This window comes from Macrosteles quadrilineatus, unplaced genomic scaffold, assembly GCF_028750875.1.
Source record: "Macrosteles quadrilineatus isolate MER2022 unplaced genomic scaffold, UCM_ALF_1.0 Scaffold_7__1_contigs__length_78375512, whole genome shotgun sequence".
In the NCBI taxonomy this organism is placed as follows: Eukaryota; Metazoa; Arthropoda; class Insecta; order Hemiptera; family Cicadellidae; genus Macrosteles; species Macrosteles quadrilineatus.
Window position 1 is genome coordinate 13,395,082 of NW_026542600.1, and position 16,689 is coordinate 13,411,770.

A 16,689-nucleotide genomic window follows, 5' to 3' on the forward strand; every position below is an offset into this window, starting at 1 on the left:
GCCCAGGCATTCTCGATGACGTGGAATATACATTTTTCCACTGCCAGCGTGGAGGCTCAACAGGCCCCGCCTGGAGGCTCAACAGTTAGTAGGACTGTTGTCGGTGGACACGGTCATACCGATTATGACGGAGGGTGAGGACAATTGGACCTGTGTGTCACTTATATCCAGGGTATTCTCCGCGCCCTAAGTAATGTGACAAACAATTCCAGGTCTGTGTCCAACAGAGTAGAGGGGGTTTTTTAGTGAGTAGTCTGATAATTTTCAGGAGTCTCACACTACAGGCTGGCTACCTGTGTGCGTAAAAGCATTTTACCTCCTCTCCCTAAGGAAAAAAAAAACTATACCAACACAAACAAAACTGTTATGACTTTTAATATGGCTTTAATGGAATATTACTGTATTATTTATTAAAGCTGTATTTCAGAGATATAGTTTTTTTGGTGTGGGAACACAGATACTTTAACGTTTGGACAAATTTCGTGTTTTAAATTACACAACAAAAATATAATTATATTGGTTAGTGAACCATATATTTTTTTTATAATTATCTCTTTAGTTTCATAGTTTACCACTAAATATGATGAATGAACAGAAAATATATTAAATTGTGTAGCATTTATTGAAATCTATTATCAGTTATATTTATCTGATTATCAAACAAAAGTATAGTATGAAAAAAATCATCTATAGAGATATCATAACAAAATTATTAAAGACAGCGTCTGTAAAAAATAGACTTTACCGTGAAATCAATGGAAAGAAAAACGAGTGGCTAAGAACAATCAAAACATAATATGTATTAACCATAAGGAGTTAATACAGAATATTATGGTTTAAACCGTGGTGTCTTTTGAACGGATTGCCTTCGACAGGTTAGTAATTACTTTTGAATCGAAACTTTAATAACGGCAAAATAAATTAAAATGAGCCTCATTTTCATCCAATGCTTAAAGTAATTTTATTTTTTGGACGATTTAATGTCATAACAGGTTTTGTTTAAATATATGACACGTTGGTAAAGATGAGATTTTGTCTTTACCAGCAAAAAAATTCTAATTTAAAAAATTTTTAGTTTTACTTGACAAATGAAACTCAAAAGATTTTTTTATAAGATTTTGTATAGGCCTATATTGCAAAAATAATCATTGATCAACGTATAGGTGTTAGTTTATATTTGACAACAATATAAGACAATATCATGTACTTATGTTATCCCATGCATTTCAAATTTTTATCGGAAACCCGTAAAAACTCATCCTTAGCTAAACAGGTGATAGGAAGAGCTTAAAAACGTTTGCTTTTAATAATCCATCCCTAGTTAGACGGATGAAAGTTTTTCATCTATATATTTTGATTTGATTATGTCTAGAACTACTGCCACCATGCTCTTGTTATAAAAAGTTCATTCAGTTGCTTTTTCCATCGATATCGAAGCCTTTAAAACTACTTCAAGAAAAACTTGGTTGTTGTAAGACTAGTGTCCCCAATCATATGCACCTAAATATTCTATAAAGTGCATCGTTAAATTGCGTTGTAGTTGTGGTATCGGTAGTTGTGTGTGGTGGTTGTTACACGATAGTGCACTATGTACACCATTATAGTTAGAGTGTAGTGATGACAGCAGTTACAGCGTTGTAGTTGTGGTATCGGTAGTTGTGTGCGGCGGTTGTTACAAGATAGTGCAATCTGTACACTATTATAGTTAGAGTGTAGTGATGACAGCAGTTACAGCGTTGTAGTTGTGTGTGGTGGTTGTTACACGATAGTGCACTATGTACACCATTATAGTTAGAGTGTAGTGATGACAGCAGTTACAGCGTTGTAGTTGTGTGTGGTGGTTGTTACACGATAGTGCACTCTGTACACCATTATAGTTAGAGTGTAGTGATGACAGCATTTACAGCGTTGTAGTTGTGTGTGGTAGTTGTTACACGATAGTGCACTATGTACACCATTATAGTTCGAGTGTAGTGATGACAGCAGTTACAACGTTGTAGTTGTGTGTGGTGGTTGTTACACGATAGTGCACTATGTACACCATTATAGTTAGAGTGTAGTGATGACAGCAGTTACAGCGTTGTAGTTGTGTGTGGTGGTTGTTACACGATAGTGCACTATGTACACCATTATAGTTAGAGTGTAGTGATGACAGCAGTTACAGCGTTGTAGTTGTGTGTGGTAGTTGTTACACGATAGTGCACAATGTACACCATTATAGTTAGAGTGTAGTGATGACAGCAGATACAGCATTGTAGTTGTGGTATCGGTAGTTGAGTGTGGTGGTTGTTACACGATAGTGCACTATGTACACCATTATAGTTAGAGTGTAGTGATGACAGCAGTTACAACGTTGTAGTTGTGTGTGGTGGTTGTTACACGATAGTGCACTATGTACACCATTATAGTTAGAGTGTAGTGATGACAGCAGTTACAGCGTTGTAGATGTGGTATCGGTAGTTGTGTGTGGTGGTTGTTACACGATAGTTCACTCTGTACACTATTATAGTTAGAGTGTAGTGATGTCAGCAGTTACAGCGTTGTAGATGTGGTATCGGTAGTTGTGTGTGGTGGTTTTTACACGATAGTGCACTCTGTACACTATTATAGTTAGAGTGTAGTGATGACAGCAGTTACAGCGTTGTAGTTGTGAGTGGTGGTTGTTACACGATAGTGCACTCTGTACACCATTATAGTTAGAGTGTAGTGATGGCAGCAGTTACAGCGTTGTAGATGTGGTATGGGTAGTTGTGTGTGGTGGTTGTTACACAATAGTGCACTCTGTACACTATTATAGTTAGAGTGTAGTGATGTCAGCAGTTACAGCGTTGTAGATGTGTTATCGGTAGTTGTGTGTGGTGGTTTTTACACGATAGTGCACTCTGTACACTATTATAGTTAGAGTGTAGAGATGACAGCAGTTACAGCGTTGTAGTTGTGAGTGGTGGTTGTTACACGATAGTGCACTCTGAACACTATTATAGTTAGAGTGTAGTGATGACAGCAGTTACAGCGTTGTAGTTGTGGTATCGGTAGTTGTGTGTGGTGGTTGTTACACGATAGTGCACTCTGTACACTATTATAGTTAGAGTGTAGTGATGACAGCAGTTACAGCGTTGTAGTTGTGGTATCGGTAGTTGTGTGTGGTGGTTGTTACACGATAGTGCACTCTGTACACTATTATAGTTAGAGTGTAGTGATGACATCAGTTACAGCGTTGTAGACGTGGTATCGGTAGTTGTGTGTGGTGGTTGTTACACGATAGTGCACTCTGTACACTATTATAGTTAGAGTGTAGTGATGACAGCAGTTACAGCGTTGTAGTTGTTGTATCGGTAGTTGTGTGTGGTGGTTGTTACACGATAGTGCACTCTGTACACTATTATAGTTAGAGTGTAGTGATGACAGCAGTTACAGCACTGTAATTTTTGATTGTTAGTGATGACAGTAGTTACAACACTGTAATTTTTGTTTGTTAGTACTTAGTTTTGGTTGTTAATGCTAGTATATATCTAGACTATGTTCACTATCGTAGTAAGAGCATGGTTGTATAGCCCTTACCACATCGTTGGTAATTATTATTTCAGTATCTCAAATTATTGATATGGATTGATATGGTTTTGTTGCTCTTTGATTTAAATTTTAACCAACTAGTGAATTGCGACTAGAAATTTATTTACATATCATTTTCAAATTGTAATAACACAACAAAGAAAGCTTAAATACATTTGTAAGCGTAAAACATCATACAGTTTTTAATATTACCATTTACTTCAGTCTTCTTGTTTTAATTTTTATATTTTTATCGTTCTAGTGTAATTTGCGATTTAAATGTAGCCAAAAATTGGTCTGTATTTTTTTGAAAGTACAATATTATTTTGGATGTCAATTCAAACTGCATTGGGTTGCTATAAAGAAATACCAGTGATGGTACCAGTAAGTAAGTAATGAAACATTATGTACTTCGTCCAGAAAAAATATATAACCTGGTATATGCAATTTATGGGATTTTGATGTCATTTCGCCTAGATGGTTACAGGCATCGTTTAGTTTTGTAAACTGTACCTGTTGAACAGTTAAATAAAATTTTCGCTGTATAGTATGACCTATTTAGTACAAACATCTTTATGTTGCATATTTATCATATTTATTCTTGTATTTGTGAGTACACGTTGTATATAAATGGTTCCAGATTAAAGGTATAAAAAAAAACAAGTGACGGCTGTCTTTGTTTTACGGATTTAATTCCAGAATCTGGTTTACAGGGAGACGTTTTGCTATTACTATGTGTTGCTAGATTGTTTTATATCGCGTCCTCAAGACTTGTAATACAAACCCACTGAATGTAAAATGGTAAAAATTGTCTCCTAAAATATAATTAACCAACCAAAATACAACAAGAAAGGACTAACTGGTACAATACAGGAATAAACATTACAAACGAATGAAATATTTTGACACCAGGACGCGAATCAAAAACATCACTAATTTAACAATCCGTTGCACTAATGACTCACCTATTGTGACAAACATTACCTGAAATCATAAACATATTTTAAATAACACTTGTAATAATATATTTACACTTATACTGTTTACTCACAAGACTGTAAATACATATAAAAGATAGTATGTAGTCGATTTCGATTGGACACTCCAATCATCATCAGACCATAGGCGAATCTTGGGCGAATTCAGATTCCCGTACTGGGTCTGATTTTGATTGGAGTGTCAAATCGAAATCGACTACATACTATCTTTTATATGTATTTACCATCTTGTGAGTAAACAGAATAAGTGTAAATATATTATTACAAGTGTTATTTAACGTACTTTTTGTGTTCTCGGGTAATTTAATAACAAGTACGATGCTGATCAAGAACATAAAAACCTTGCAACACAAGTTCCTACATAAAACACCTTTAGTCAACACCTTTTACACTAAACAAGTAACTTGCAGACTCTTTTGATGATGAAATGCAGACGGCTTTCATGAGGGTAGTCATAATTCAAATTAGTAGACGGATATTTCAACAAAGCAGCCCACATAAAAGCCAAGTTATCTCGGCCCATAATCGAGTGACAAGCATTGCGGTGTTAGGCTACAGTTGTAACAATGACTCCCTTGTACATCTATTGTCAGTCACTAAATGCATTTGCGGTGCTACCTGACTGTCTCCTGTGTTCTCTGTAGCATCCCTGTCAGTGCTATGTCATCGTGTCTTTTTGTACCTTGAAACTGTATTATTTTATTTTAACTTATAGTAAAGTTCTTAAGGTTTTTCAGAGATGGTAAGATTATTGTGGACATTTTTTAAAAAGGAAATAAATTTGTTACAACGTTTTTATCTCAGGTAAGAGAGTACTTAAGCTTAAGGAAGTAAGTACATAAACCTACGTTATGAGATTGACGAAGAAAGTATTATTACTTTATTATTAGAATTATTACAAAATGAAATAAATCTAAATTTTCTAAACTTAAAGAACTGTTTCTAAATAGCTAAGCTTATCACTAAATCGGATTTTACAAAAACACCTTATCGTTTGTTTCGTTAAACTAGGTAGCCACATACAAATATATGCGTTTAGAGCTTGAATATATATGTTTTTGGGAAATTTAATTAAACATTAACTTGTAGTTAACTGAATTTCATAGTAGTTCGTAAATATTAGTTTTAAAAAATCCTTACCAGTAAGATTTTATTTAACTATACCAGATTTATTGTTTACATAGTTTGTTTATTTTCCTTTGTCCGTTTCGAAAAAAGTTACTGTTTTCACTTAATTAGTCCTATATGTTATTTCGGCAACCACGTCTTACTTAATCTTTAATTTTAATTGGATTTTTACAATTTTACTTATTTATATTTAAAATACAGTTTCAGTAATTTTGAATTCTTGAAAACACAAAATTAATAATTTTACTATAACCTACGAAATCTTCCCATTTGTTTTATTTAGTTGACATTGTTGTCTTTTTTCTAGTAACAATAATGGAATATTAGTAAGTTCACTTTAATAAAATAAAATAATAATAAGGATACATATAAGGGTCCGTTAGTAAGTATTTATCAGCTAGCATGCACGAGGAAATTAGGACAATCCGTTTGTAGCTCGTTAAAATATTTGCAACTAAACATGTTGCTTATTCTAAAATCAAGATATATTTTTAATTAGTATTAAATTATATAATGAAGAGGATTTAGTACGAAGAGTTTAGTATTATACACCGAAATATAACTCCAACGGCCTCATTTAATGTTTCAGAGGGTCAAAGGCTTCAGCTCCGGCATAACACAAATATTTATTTAACTTGCGTGTCTATTTGGAAAGGCAAATTAATGCACATTGCTTTACAGGATTTTCTGCTTTGGGTACATTATTGCACTCGTATTTAATTTACTATAAGCAAGCAATTATTACTTATTAAAATACACTATCTTGAGATAATAAGGGTTGTTTAAAAGCCGCAGTGTTTCAAAGACTGTTTATTTTTTGGTAGAATACTATTTATTGTTGGTTGTGTTCAATATTAATAAAATATAGAAACTGGTCAGTTTTGAATTGATTATAAGATTTGGCATTTAACTTAGAGAAACCTTCATATATAATAAGAAATAAAAAGATGGAGCGAACCTAAATACAGTTTTTATACTGTCCTAATTCATGTAAATATAAAATCATGTTGGTCCTATAATAGGCATTGATTGTTTGTTTGTGGGGGAAGGGATGGTTTCATTTATGTATGTATTTTTAGGGAAAACTTAAGTTAGATACAGACACAAAAATAACCAAGAAGTGTATTCATTTGGTGTGATAAAGGAAACATATTGTTGTAATATTTAATTGTAATTGACATTTTGCACAATTTTGTTTACCGTATTTGCTATGGTCCAGGCTGGAAAATGATTAAAAGGAAATAAAAAGAAGTTATTTCAACGCCCTGTAGTGATTATTCTTTTTTAAAGTACGTTTTATTGCATATAAAAATTATGAATTTGCGGAAATGCACAATATTAACTCATACAATATTGCATGTTGTATACAATGTCGACGACAGACCACTCTTCTAAAACTCCATTCCGTAGGGTACTAATTAACAAACAAAGATCTCTTGTGCTTGTTTTATCGAAACTGGATTATTATCTGAATTCCACATTAGGCTTGAGGGTGGATCACAAATGCGCTCTTTTGACAGAGTTTAGAGCTGTGAGCAATGCAGGTTATGGTTTAGCATGTGTGTTTGTGTCGGTGGAACGCTTGACAAAGCCAAATGAGTATAGCTCCAAAATATTTCTCTCTTGGGCTATGTGCTCGGTATGTCTGTTGTATGTTTGGAACCATTGATGCTCTCCTACAAACATCTGATTATTGATTCATAGTGTTGAAAGCTATGTGCGTTTCAAATATGCACACGATATACTTGTCCCATTACACACGTTTCGATTTCATATTGAGTTTTTTTTTTGGAACTTTCGTAATATACCTAGTTTATTTGACAAGCAACCAACTTGAAAATGTACAGCTACAACAAACATATAGGTATGTAAAAGAAAACACCTTGGATAATCAATCAGTAAACGTCGGATCAACAAAATAATGTCCGTTTTTATTAGAGCAATTTTGCATGACCAAATTAAATTAGTCCCTACATTTTTTAAACTGTTACCCAAGGAAATACAATTATAGAAATTAAGGAGATTATAAATGGTTAATCATAAATTAAACTAAAATATATGAATCAATGTGATTATTAGGCCTACTTTATTCAAGATCCTCAAGATTAGTTTTTCTAATTTTCTCATTATTTTTCTGTTCTTTAATTTCGTACTGATTAATCATAATTGGATGTGTAGTTGTAGTTTTTACATATTTGTTAATTACATCCGTAGAGTTTCAGGTTTGTAGCATTTTGAATGGGTCTGAAAAATTAATTTATAAATTCTAACCTCTTAGTGGAAAATCCGGTATATCAAGATATTTTTATTTCGATTGTGCGTAGCAATAATATCCATTCAAATATTCTCTTTCTGAAAGTAATATTTGACACTTCCGTGCAAATAACGACAGCGTAAAAAGTAAAACGGAAGAATCATAATGGCGAAATATAAAGGAAGATTCATTGAATGTAGAATGGCAAGAGACCACTTGTTTTTGCTCAGCTTTAAGCCGACCTTTCCCTAATTTAGATCACAATATGGAAATATGTACCGAGATAAGAAGCCCTAGACCCTTTCCATATAACACTGGACCAGGACCGTTGCTTATATAAATTGCTTGTGGTTTTTTACTCTTCATTATTTTTTTCATATATGTGTCTTATAAAATGTATAACTTGGAATTCAAAATCACAAATTCAAAGTCCATGTGCATTTTAAATCCCATTCCTTTTTTAGTGTTAATAAAATATGTTAATGTGTTTAACGTTTACCATTTCAAGAATTAAAACTTTATAAACGTACACTTATCGTAGCTAAGATAAATTTGAACGTATTTATTAATATACTTCATAAAATAATAGGTCGGGTGAACAATCCAAATCAAATATTGTTAATAGTGATTAATCATAAATAGTGAAACGCTATTTTTAATAGTGCATCAAGCAAAAGCTTTAAAAACGTACACTTATCATAGCTAAGATAAATTTGAACGTATTTATTAATATACTTCATAAAATAATAGGTCGGGTGAACAATCCAAATCAAATATTGTTAATAGTGATTAATCATAAATAGTGAAACGCTATTTTTAATAGTGTATAAAAGAGTCTTTATACATAATTTCGCTAAATGAAATACATAATAGAAAACGGTAAAGATATAATCAGAATTGGAGAAAGTTAAATTAATTGGTCTAAACGGTTACTCAAACAAACGAATTTCAAAATAATAAGAAACGTCTATAAAAATATTACAAATTAAGGTTTAAAAAGACCATACCGTATAAGTATATTTTACAATGAAAGAAAAAGGATTTCCTGAGTCGCAAAGACTTAAGGAATTTTGAGTAAAATCGTCTCTATTCTATTAGGCTGTACTATGGTGATAGAATCTAATATACTATTTCTTAGAATAACTAAACGTAGGTTACCTTTATATGCCTACTTTTTATTTTAAGTCCTACAAATCTAATATCATTTGGCAAGATGTCTACTAGCTTGGTTGGCAACTTATAAAATTTATGAGACATTTAAAACTACAATGGAATATGATATAAAAAAATTAAAAAAAAAATGGTATGAAAAAATTATTAAATGTAGTCTTTATTTCAGTTTAAATATTTATGAGATTAGCATTCATATAAACCTAAAATACCCCCGCCGTAGCAAATCTGCAGACTAAGCCAATAACCATCTACCTGGCTAGATTTCCACTCAAATAATTCCAAAAATTGTCAGATTTATTATCTATATCAATTACATTAATTTTAATCAGTACTAAGGTTTGCTGTTACAAGAAAGTTAATGAGGTGGAGTTTTTTTACATTTATGGCTTGGTGTGAAATATTCAATAAACAAATACAGATGATTTGTTATTGTATTTGTATAAAATTGCAACGTGACTATGACCTTAGTGTAGAAACTAGTCGTTGATTATCAAAATGAGTTTAAAGGGTACTAGTGTTTTTATAATTTTTTTCAAATGTATATATATACATTTGAACAAAAAGTGATTTTGGCCTCTGCGAAAATCAAAATGAAAAAGAAAATCGGTCCCAGGCCTAGGTCTTACCGTGCCACCCTACGGTAATAGCTACTTCCCAATAGGGAAATTCGCAAAAAAAGAAAATCGGTCCTGGGTCCATGTCTTACCATGAGGCCTACAGTAATAGCTTATTCCCTGTATGGGAATTTCCCTCAACAAAGGTTACAGGTAAAAAATATACATTTTTATTTCTATCTCATAAAATCTCCATATCAATGTTTAATAATTCACAACTCTCTACAATTTACTTGTAAATCCACCAGGCTATTTACGAGTAAAGTTTTTCTGCGATTCCAATGGAAATATGAAGTGTTTTTTACTTACGGAATCTATTTAAATAACGTGCAGATAAGGGCGCTGCGTCCGAACAGGCCTGCCGTAAAGTTTGGGAATAATCCTGCCCCCTACTAAAACATACCGGCTTCGGCAAAATGGCTTGGGCACAAAACACTGTTTAAATGTAAATTGAGTTTGTTGATGAGAAGGGAGTTGTTAAAAATTTTAACTACTGCTGTATTGCGTCCAGGGATTTGCTTAAAATATTCTGGTGTAAAAATGTAAACAATTCAAATAGTCATAATATTTCTTTTAAGAGTAAAAATTTTGAGTTTTTCGTATGAGGTTTTCATATTATATTTCGTGTAGGGTTTTTTTAAAGGGTTTTGTTTCAAAAATAATTTCCTACAGTGTTAGATAGGTTACGGATTAATCAAATGAAGACGAACTTAATTATGTTTCATTACAAATAAATGTTTTTTACAAATGCGTTACACTCCTGGTCACTCACCTGCATAGCCAAATATAATCACTCAAAAGACACATAATTGATACTAAGCTTTAACCACATTAAATTTTACCAACTTATGAATTTGTCAAACTATTAACGAATACCTAGTTTTCACATTTTATTTAAGATCAATCTCAACCAGGTTATTTAATTAAAACCTGGCATTAACCTTACAGGACATTTTAGTGTTCTTTGACATTAATCGATACTTGTGAGGGCTATGATCACCTGAATGTTGTAAATTTAGAAATCAGATGGACGTGAGTGTTTTGAATAATATATATATATATATTTTTATCTAGGTTTCTTATAAAAGTTCCATTTCTGCGTAAACAATAATTTTATTTACAAACGCCATTCTGGATTCAGCCTATCCTAAGAATAAACCCCTCTTCTAATTCGTTTAGTTCATCAAACATATTGTTCGATGTTACCCATAAAGTTAGTTTAAAATCCTCTAAAGAATTAATTGTTTAGAGTAACAAACAAGTTACTTAAAGAGTTTTATGTTTTTTTTATATTTTTTTTTCAATGTTTACTTTTTATGAAATTTTTATAGCACATGATTTCTTACTTAAAAAATATACATATTTCTAATTACTAACCTAGAAAAGTATAAAAAATATATTTTCCATAACATTGCAGTGACGTTTTAAAGGTAAAACTCATAGACCCTTGGAGGCTTTTCTTATCGATTTCCGCAACTTTACTTTTTAGAGCCTTAATGTAATTTTTTTCAGGACTGGTAATACATACAGCTGTAAAATTTTTACCATGTAGTCTTAGTGACTAATTCTAAACACAGACATACGGATTTCCTTATATCTTTAGTAGGAGCCTGTAGAAAAAACATTATTTATTTATGAAATTACTATTTTTAGAATCTATAAAAAACCATAAAATAAATATTTTTTATTTTTATAAATGAAAAAATGAAATCTTGTGTCTGTGACTAGTTTATTAGGTAATATAAAAGTATACCAAGTTTCACTATCCTACCTGTTCTAACTCCTGAGAAAAGTGACATTTAGTTAACATTACTAAAGATAGGAACTCGGACTCCCCCTAAAAGTGTTGCAGATAATTTATTGAAGTTATTGTTCTTACTATCATAGTTTTTTTGTTGTTTTCAGGCTGTGCTTTCCTGACGTACTTTAGTAGGGACAGCGCCGCCTTGGCTCAACACGCGCTACATGAAAAACGGACATTACCAGGGGTAAGTGATTATTTTATAGTTTAAACTGTGTACATGGGTGATGAAATTCATTATACAGGGTAGTAAAAAAGTCCCTGGACAGTTGAATATTTTAAAAAAATAATGAAGATAGAGCTACAATACTTGGTACAAAGTTACAAGGCATAAAACTCTATTTTAACACATATTCAGTGATCCAATAACTCTTCAGGAGGACGGCCCACAAGGAGTCGGAAGAAAATCTTAAATAGAAGCATAGGTCAATATGCACATCAAATTAAAGGTCTTTTTTAGTAGAATACAATGCCGCAAACCGCACTTCAAAAGGTTGATCCAGCGCAAAATGGCAGATGTTCAAAGATTTCTTGAATCCGCCATTTTGAATCTTTGAACGACTGCCATTTTTTACTCAGGCATTTTTTTGAGCTTGAATTTACGGCATCGTAATCTACAAGTGAAGACCTTTAATTTGATGTGCATATCGACCTATTTTACTATTTTACTAAAAAAGACCTTTAATTTGATGTGCATATTGACCTATGCTTCCATTTAAGATTTTCTTCCGACTCCTTGTGGGCCGTCCCCCTGAAGAGTTATTGGATCACTGAATATGTGTTAAAATAGAGTTTTATGCCCTGTAACTTTGTACCAAGTATTGTAGCTCTATCTTCATTATTTTTTAAAATATTTAACTGTCCAGGGACTTTTTTACCACCCTGTATATCCAATTTACAGATTACTAATATGGTGTTATGTAACAGATCATAAGAGGTTGGTGGACACTTTTTACTTTTCATTTTCCGTCCGTATTAGCCTCATGTTTGAGCGTGGAGTATATAAAGTACAACAATGATACTACAGTAAGGTCCACGAGAGTCTGCAGTTGAGGGAGGAACCTTTTAACCACGTGACTTCGAAGGAGCCAATGAGGACTGCGCGTTGTTGCCAAATCTAATAAAACCAGCTGATTTGAAAACATAGCTTAGTATATTTTAATTAGGCTTGTCAACAGGTGATATAGCAACGTCGCAATATCCCTGTCTTGTTATTGGCTGACGCCAACTGCAGACTCTCGTGGACCCTAATAAGATGTCATCCTTCCTAAAAAAAAGTAAGCACGGAACCAGTGATTGGACCAACGACATCGATACAATTTTTCAAAGCGACGGACTACTGACTCATCTAAATTTTAATAGTAAAATTTATTTCGTGTAGCAACTTTATTGAGCCATCATTTGGTAACGCAGAAACTATCATACAACTTGATAATGGGAACCATGCCTTAATTTTATTTTCATGAAATTGCGTGGTTAAATTTTCAAACATAGTGGTCAATTATAACACTTCTTACATACGGAAAACTTAAGTGATCCCGTAAACAAAGGTTTGGCAAGAATAAACATAATTGCAAATGTTACTTTGAATGTGTTTTTTTTTCATAGAAATTAAACATGTTTTACCTATCCAAGTGAGGGATTTAATGACATAAAAAGTTAGGTCATGTTTCCAATGTATTTTTTCTAAATTTTATATTCTTTGGGTTTACCATTGTTGGCACATCTTATTTGTTCACTCTGTTTCTTGAATCTATAATTTAAAATATCAAACCTGTACCATATTTAATTCAAGCTTGCGGGTAACTTTATATAACATTAAAGTTATAACATAAAAATAATTCATTTCATATTCATTGTCAATGCACTTTGTTAAGAGTAATGGGGTGTTTTAGAACATTGAGTGCTAAAACAACACAGCCAATAAGAGAATTGAAGAGCCTCTAATGACCAATTGAAGTAATAACTTCTAGGATTGTAAACATTTCTAAAAGAGTGCTTTATAAATCAAATTTTAAATTTTCTAAATCAAATAAAAGGTAGTTTGAAAATCCTACTATAACCAACGGGCTTATTACATACAATTAAAAAATCAGACCATTTTAACAAGTTTACTTTTAACATTACTTTTGTATGTTTGTATCCAGAAACCTGGGTTTTTTTTTATATATAATACAGTGTATTTACTCGTTATTTTATCAATACACCTTCTAAATTAAGCTAATCAAATAGCTTAGGCGTATTTGTTAAATACAGTTTTATTTCCCGAACGGAATTACAATTTTGTATGTCAACATTTGTATGGCTCGACAAATAACTTAATTTTCCCTGTATGCTACCCAAATATTTTATCCTTATGTTATATATTACAATTCCACTACTTCAGAATCCTATCCCAATTAAAGGTTTACTCCACAAGTAAAGGAACACAACCCTTGGATTTTTGATAGATAATATTTGTAGCTACAAGGGATGTATCGGTATCAAACAATTAATATTGCCTAAAATTGATTCATCACCAGATATACTTCTACTATAGTGGACTACTATAGAAAACAACTTTTGGATCCTATGTGTAAAGTATTTGTCCTTGAAAGTGTAATGCTTTTTGTAGGTACGGGGAATGTATTCATTATCAAACATGTAAAATCTCCCAAAAAACAATCAGTCACACATCCTAAGCGCGCCTTGCGTTTCTGTTACTAATGAAAGTAGATTCCCTACATACTCAGACCGCCCTCCACACAACCCTCTATAGCCCTGGATCCGTCTTGAGAGAGTGGTAAATTTTAGATTTCCACCTTTAAATAGCATATTTGAGGTGCAATTCTAAGGTTCAGAATAAACCCTTCATTTTACTAATACCATTTTACAAAATCATACTCCATTTTATATTGGAGAACATAGATAGCCTTGTGGTAGAGATAAGTCTAATACTAAAAATAGATTGACATTTATTTTATTCATTTAATAAAAAAAAATAAAAAAAATAACTCATACAATGGCTTGTCTGCAGAAATTATAATACATGATGTCAATTATTTGGTTACGATTTACCATTACTCATTAAAATATGAAAAATAAAGTTAAATACAAATAGTTTTACTTCTCGCAAGTATTTACTACACAAAATTTATGTTATATTTTACATTTACAATAAAAATTAAACAACATTGAATTTCCTATCAAACAAAACATTCACTACCTAAAATCTTGGAAGGAATAGTGTCAAAGTTAAAATTTACTTACTTGAAAATCCATTATAAAGCCTTTAAATGAATTGTACATTATTAAAAATATTGAAAGTATTTCTGTCAATGTTGTAGTTAATAGGGGTCTCTATAAGATGAGAATTTAAAATTTGATTATCTTATATTTTATGGGTTGTGAATAAAACTTCATAAGTGAACTTAAAATTAAGTCGTTCACAGAATTGATAAAGGGACTCTTACCAAACATATAATAACCATAAAACGTCGAAGGTATTGTGGAAATAACGATTGAATATACAATTTAAAATGTTTTACTGAGGTATTTTTCCCAGACCAGCTTGAATATTTCTCCGAATCTCTGCCTCACACAAAAGGCTAGGTATTCAATGGCGTAATCCTAGTTTATGAGCGGGCCCTCCCCTCTTAGCTCTGTCCCCTTATTGCTCCTTACTCAAACTCCCTTCCAACCCCCCCCCCATCCACTTCTCTACCACGAGTTACCACCCTTTGGTACACGTGTGAATAATATATAAAACTATATTTAACATTTTAAATATTCTAAATGACTATTATAATTATAATACATGTTTTCGTGTTTAAAAACTGAACTACTCTACTCATTTTTACCCTATTAGGGTATTTTTTTTTTAATTTTTATACGCGGTAGGTAATGCTGTATAATTTGGTTAGTCAAATTGAAAAAAATAAAACTATCCATGAAATGGAAACAATGTGAGTTTTTTTTATGATTGAATTTACATTTTTCCTCACAGCACCTCATGCTATGGTTGTCTTTAAATAATTGTAGATTTTTAACGATTTTGCTATTGTTCGTTTTCCTAAGCTCCAAAAGAAGTAAATGTTCAGAAGAAATGTTAAATTTAGATTTGAACGAGCGTTTGAATAAAAAAAAAAAATTTAATGTCTTTTAATTTCAACGATAATATTTTTAGAGTTTTTTTTTGTTATATTTCATCTAACCCTAAGACTTATTCATTTATATCACTTAGATTCTGTAGTTACACAGAAAATTATGGTCTCAGATTATAAATCAAGATTGTGATGAAAGTAGTACATAATTAATACTTATTAACTACCAAGCTCAAGGAAATCTTGTTTCAATAAATCGGATGCAACATTACCCAATCAACCAGTGTTCTATAAAATCACATTCTGTACCTACGCAAATGAAATCAATGCAAGGTAAATTTAAACGTAGTGCATATCGAAACAGTATTGTATTTTATAGTATAATCTTGGCGAATATTAAAACTGTATTTTGCGATTTAATATGGATATTTCCTCCATATTATTATCTTAAAATTTTCCTTAAAATTTTAAATTGTAATTCATTATTGAATAATTAACTTAAATAAAATGTGACGGCAAAAATACACTCAAGAAAAGCATGCTCACCTAGATTTGCAGCATAGAGTCAGTTATTGATAAGATATTGTTGGAAATGTATCTCGGGGGTTACAGCCATAACTCCAGTGGTGATAGTGCTGTGACGACTATCTCTTCTGATATCGCTTTGCGAAGGTTATAGCAGCCCTAACTCTTATCTCCTTCCTCCCTTTGAGATACAATGTTCCTTGGATAACAGTTTCTCTCCTTGCTTTACGAATCTAAGATGCAATATCAGTTGCCAATGCGATTTGTGATCCTCGAGAATAGGCCCTGGGTTATTTTCAAAAGTTTGGTGGGAGTCAATATTTTCAAATGTATTTTATGAACTGGGTGTGTTGCTAGGGGTTAGCATCTTGGGCTTCAGTGAGAGGTGGGTTCGATTCCCGGCACACCACAAAAGATATGGGTTTGGACAGCTTTCCTAAGCGTTTGTGAATCTCTTCTACAACTCCTTGATAAACGCGACAGGTTAAGACAAAAAGAGGTGTCACGACGGAATTATGGTTTTCTCTTAAAATGTATTTTTACATTTATTTACTTTTGGATA

The 16,689-nt window shown here is 32.1% G+C and overlaps 1 long non-coding RNA gene across 1 annotated transcript in view; it reads left to right on the top strand.

Annotated features, from left to right (window-relative positions):
• LOC128998889 (uncharacterized) overlaps positions 1-11,707 on the top strand; it is a 222,083-nt gene extending 210,376 nt beyond the window's left edge. The window contains exon 3 of the long non-coding RNA XR_008491233.1: positions 11,625-11,707. This is a non-coding gene — a long non-coding RNA (uncharacterized LOC128998889). The remainder of the gene's footprint in view (positions 1-11,624) is intronic.
• Positions 11,708-16,689: the final 4,982 nt, after the last annotated feature.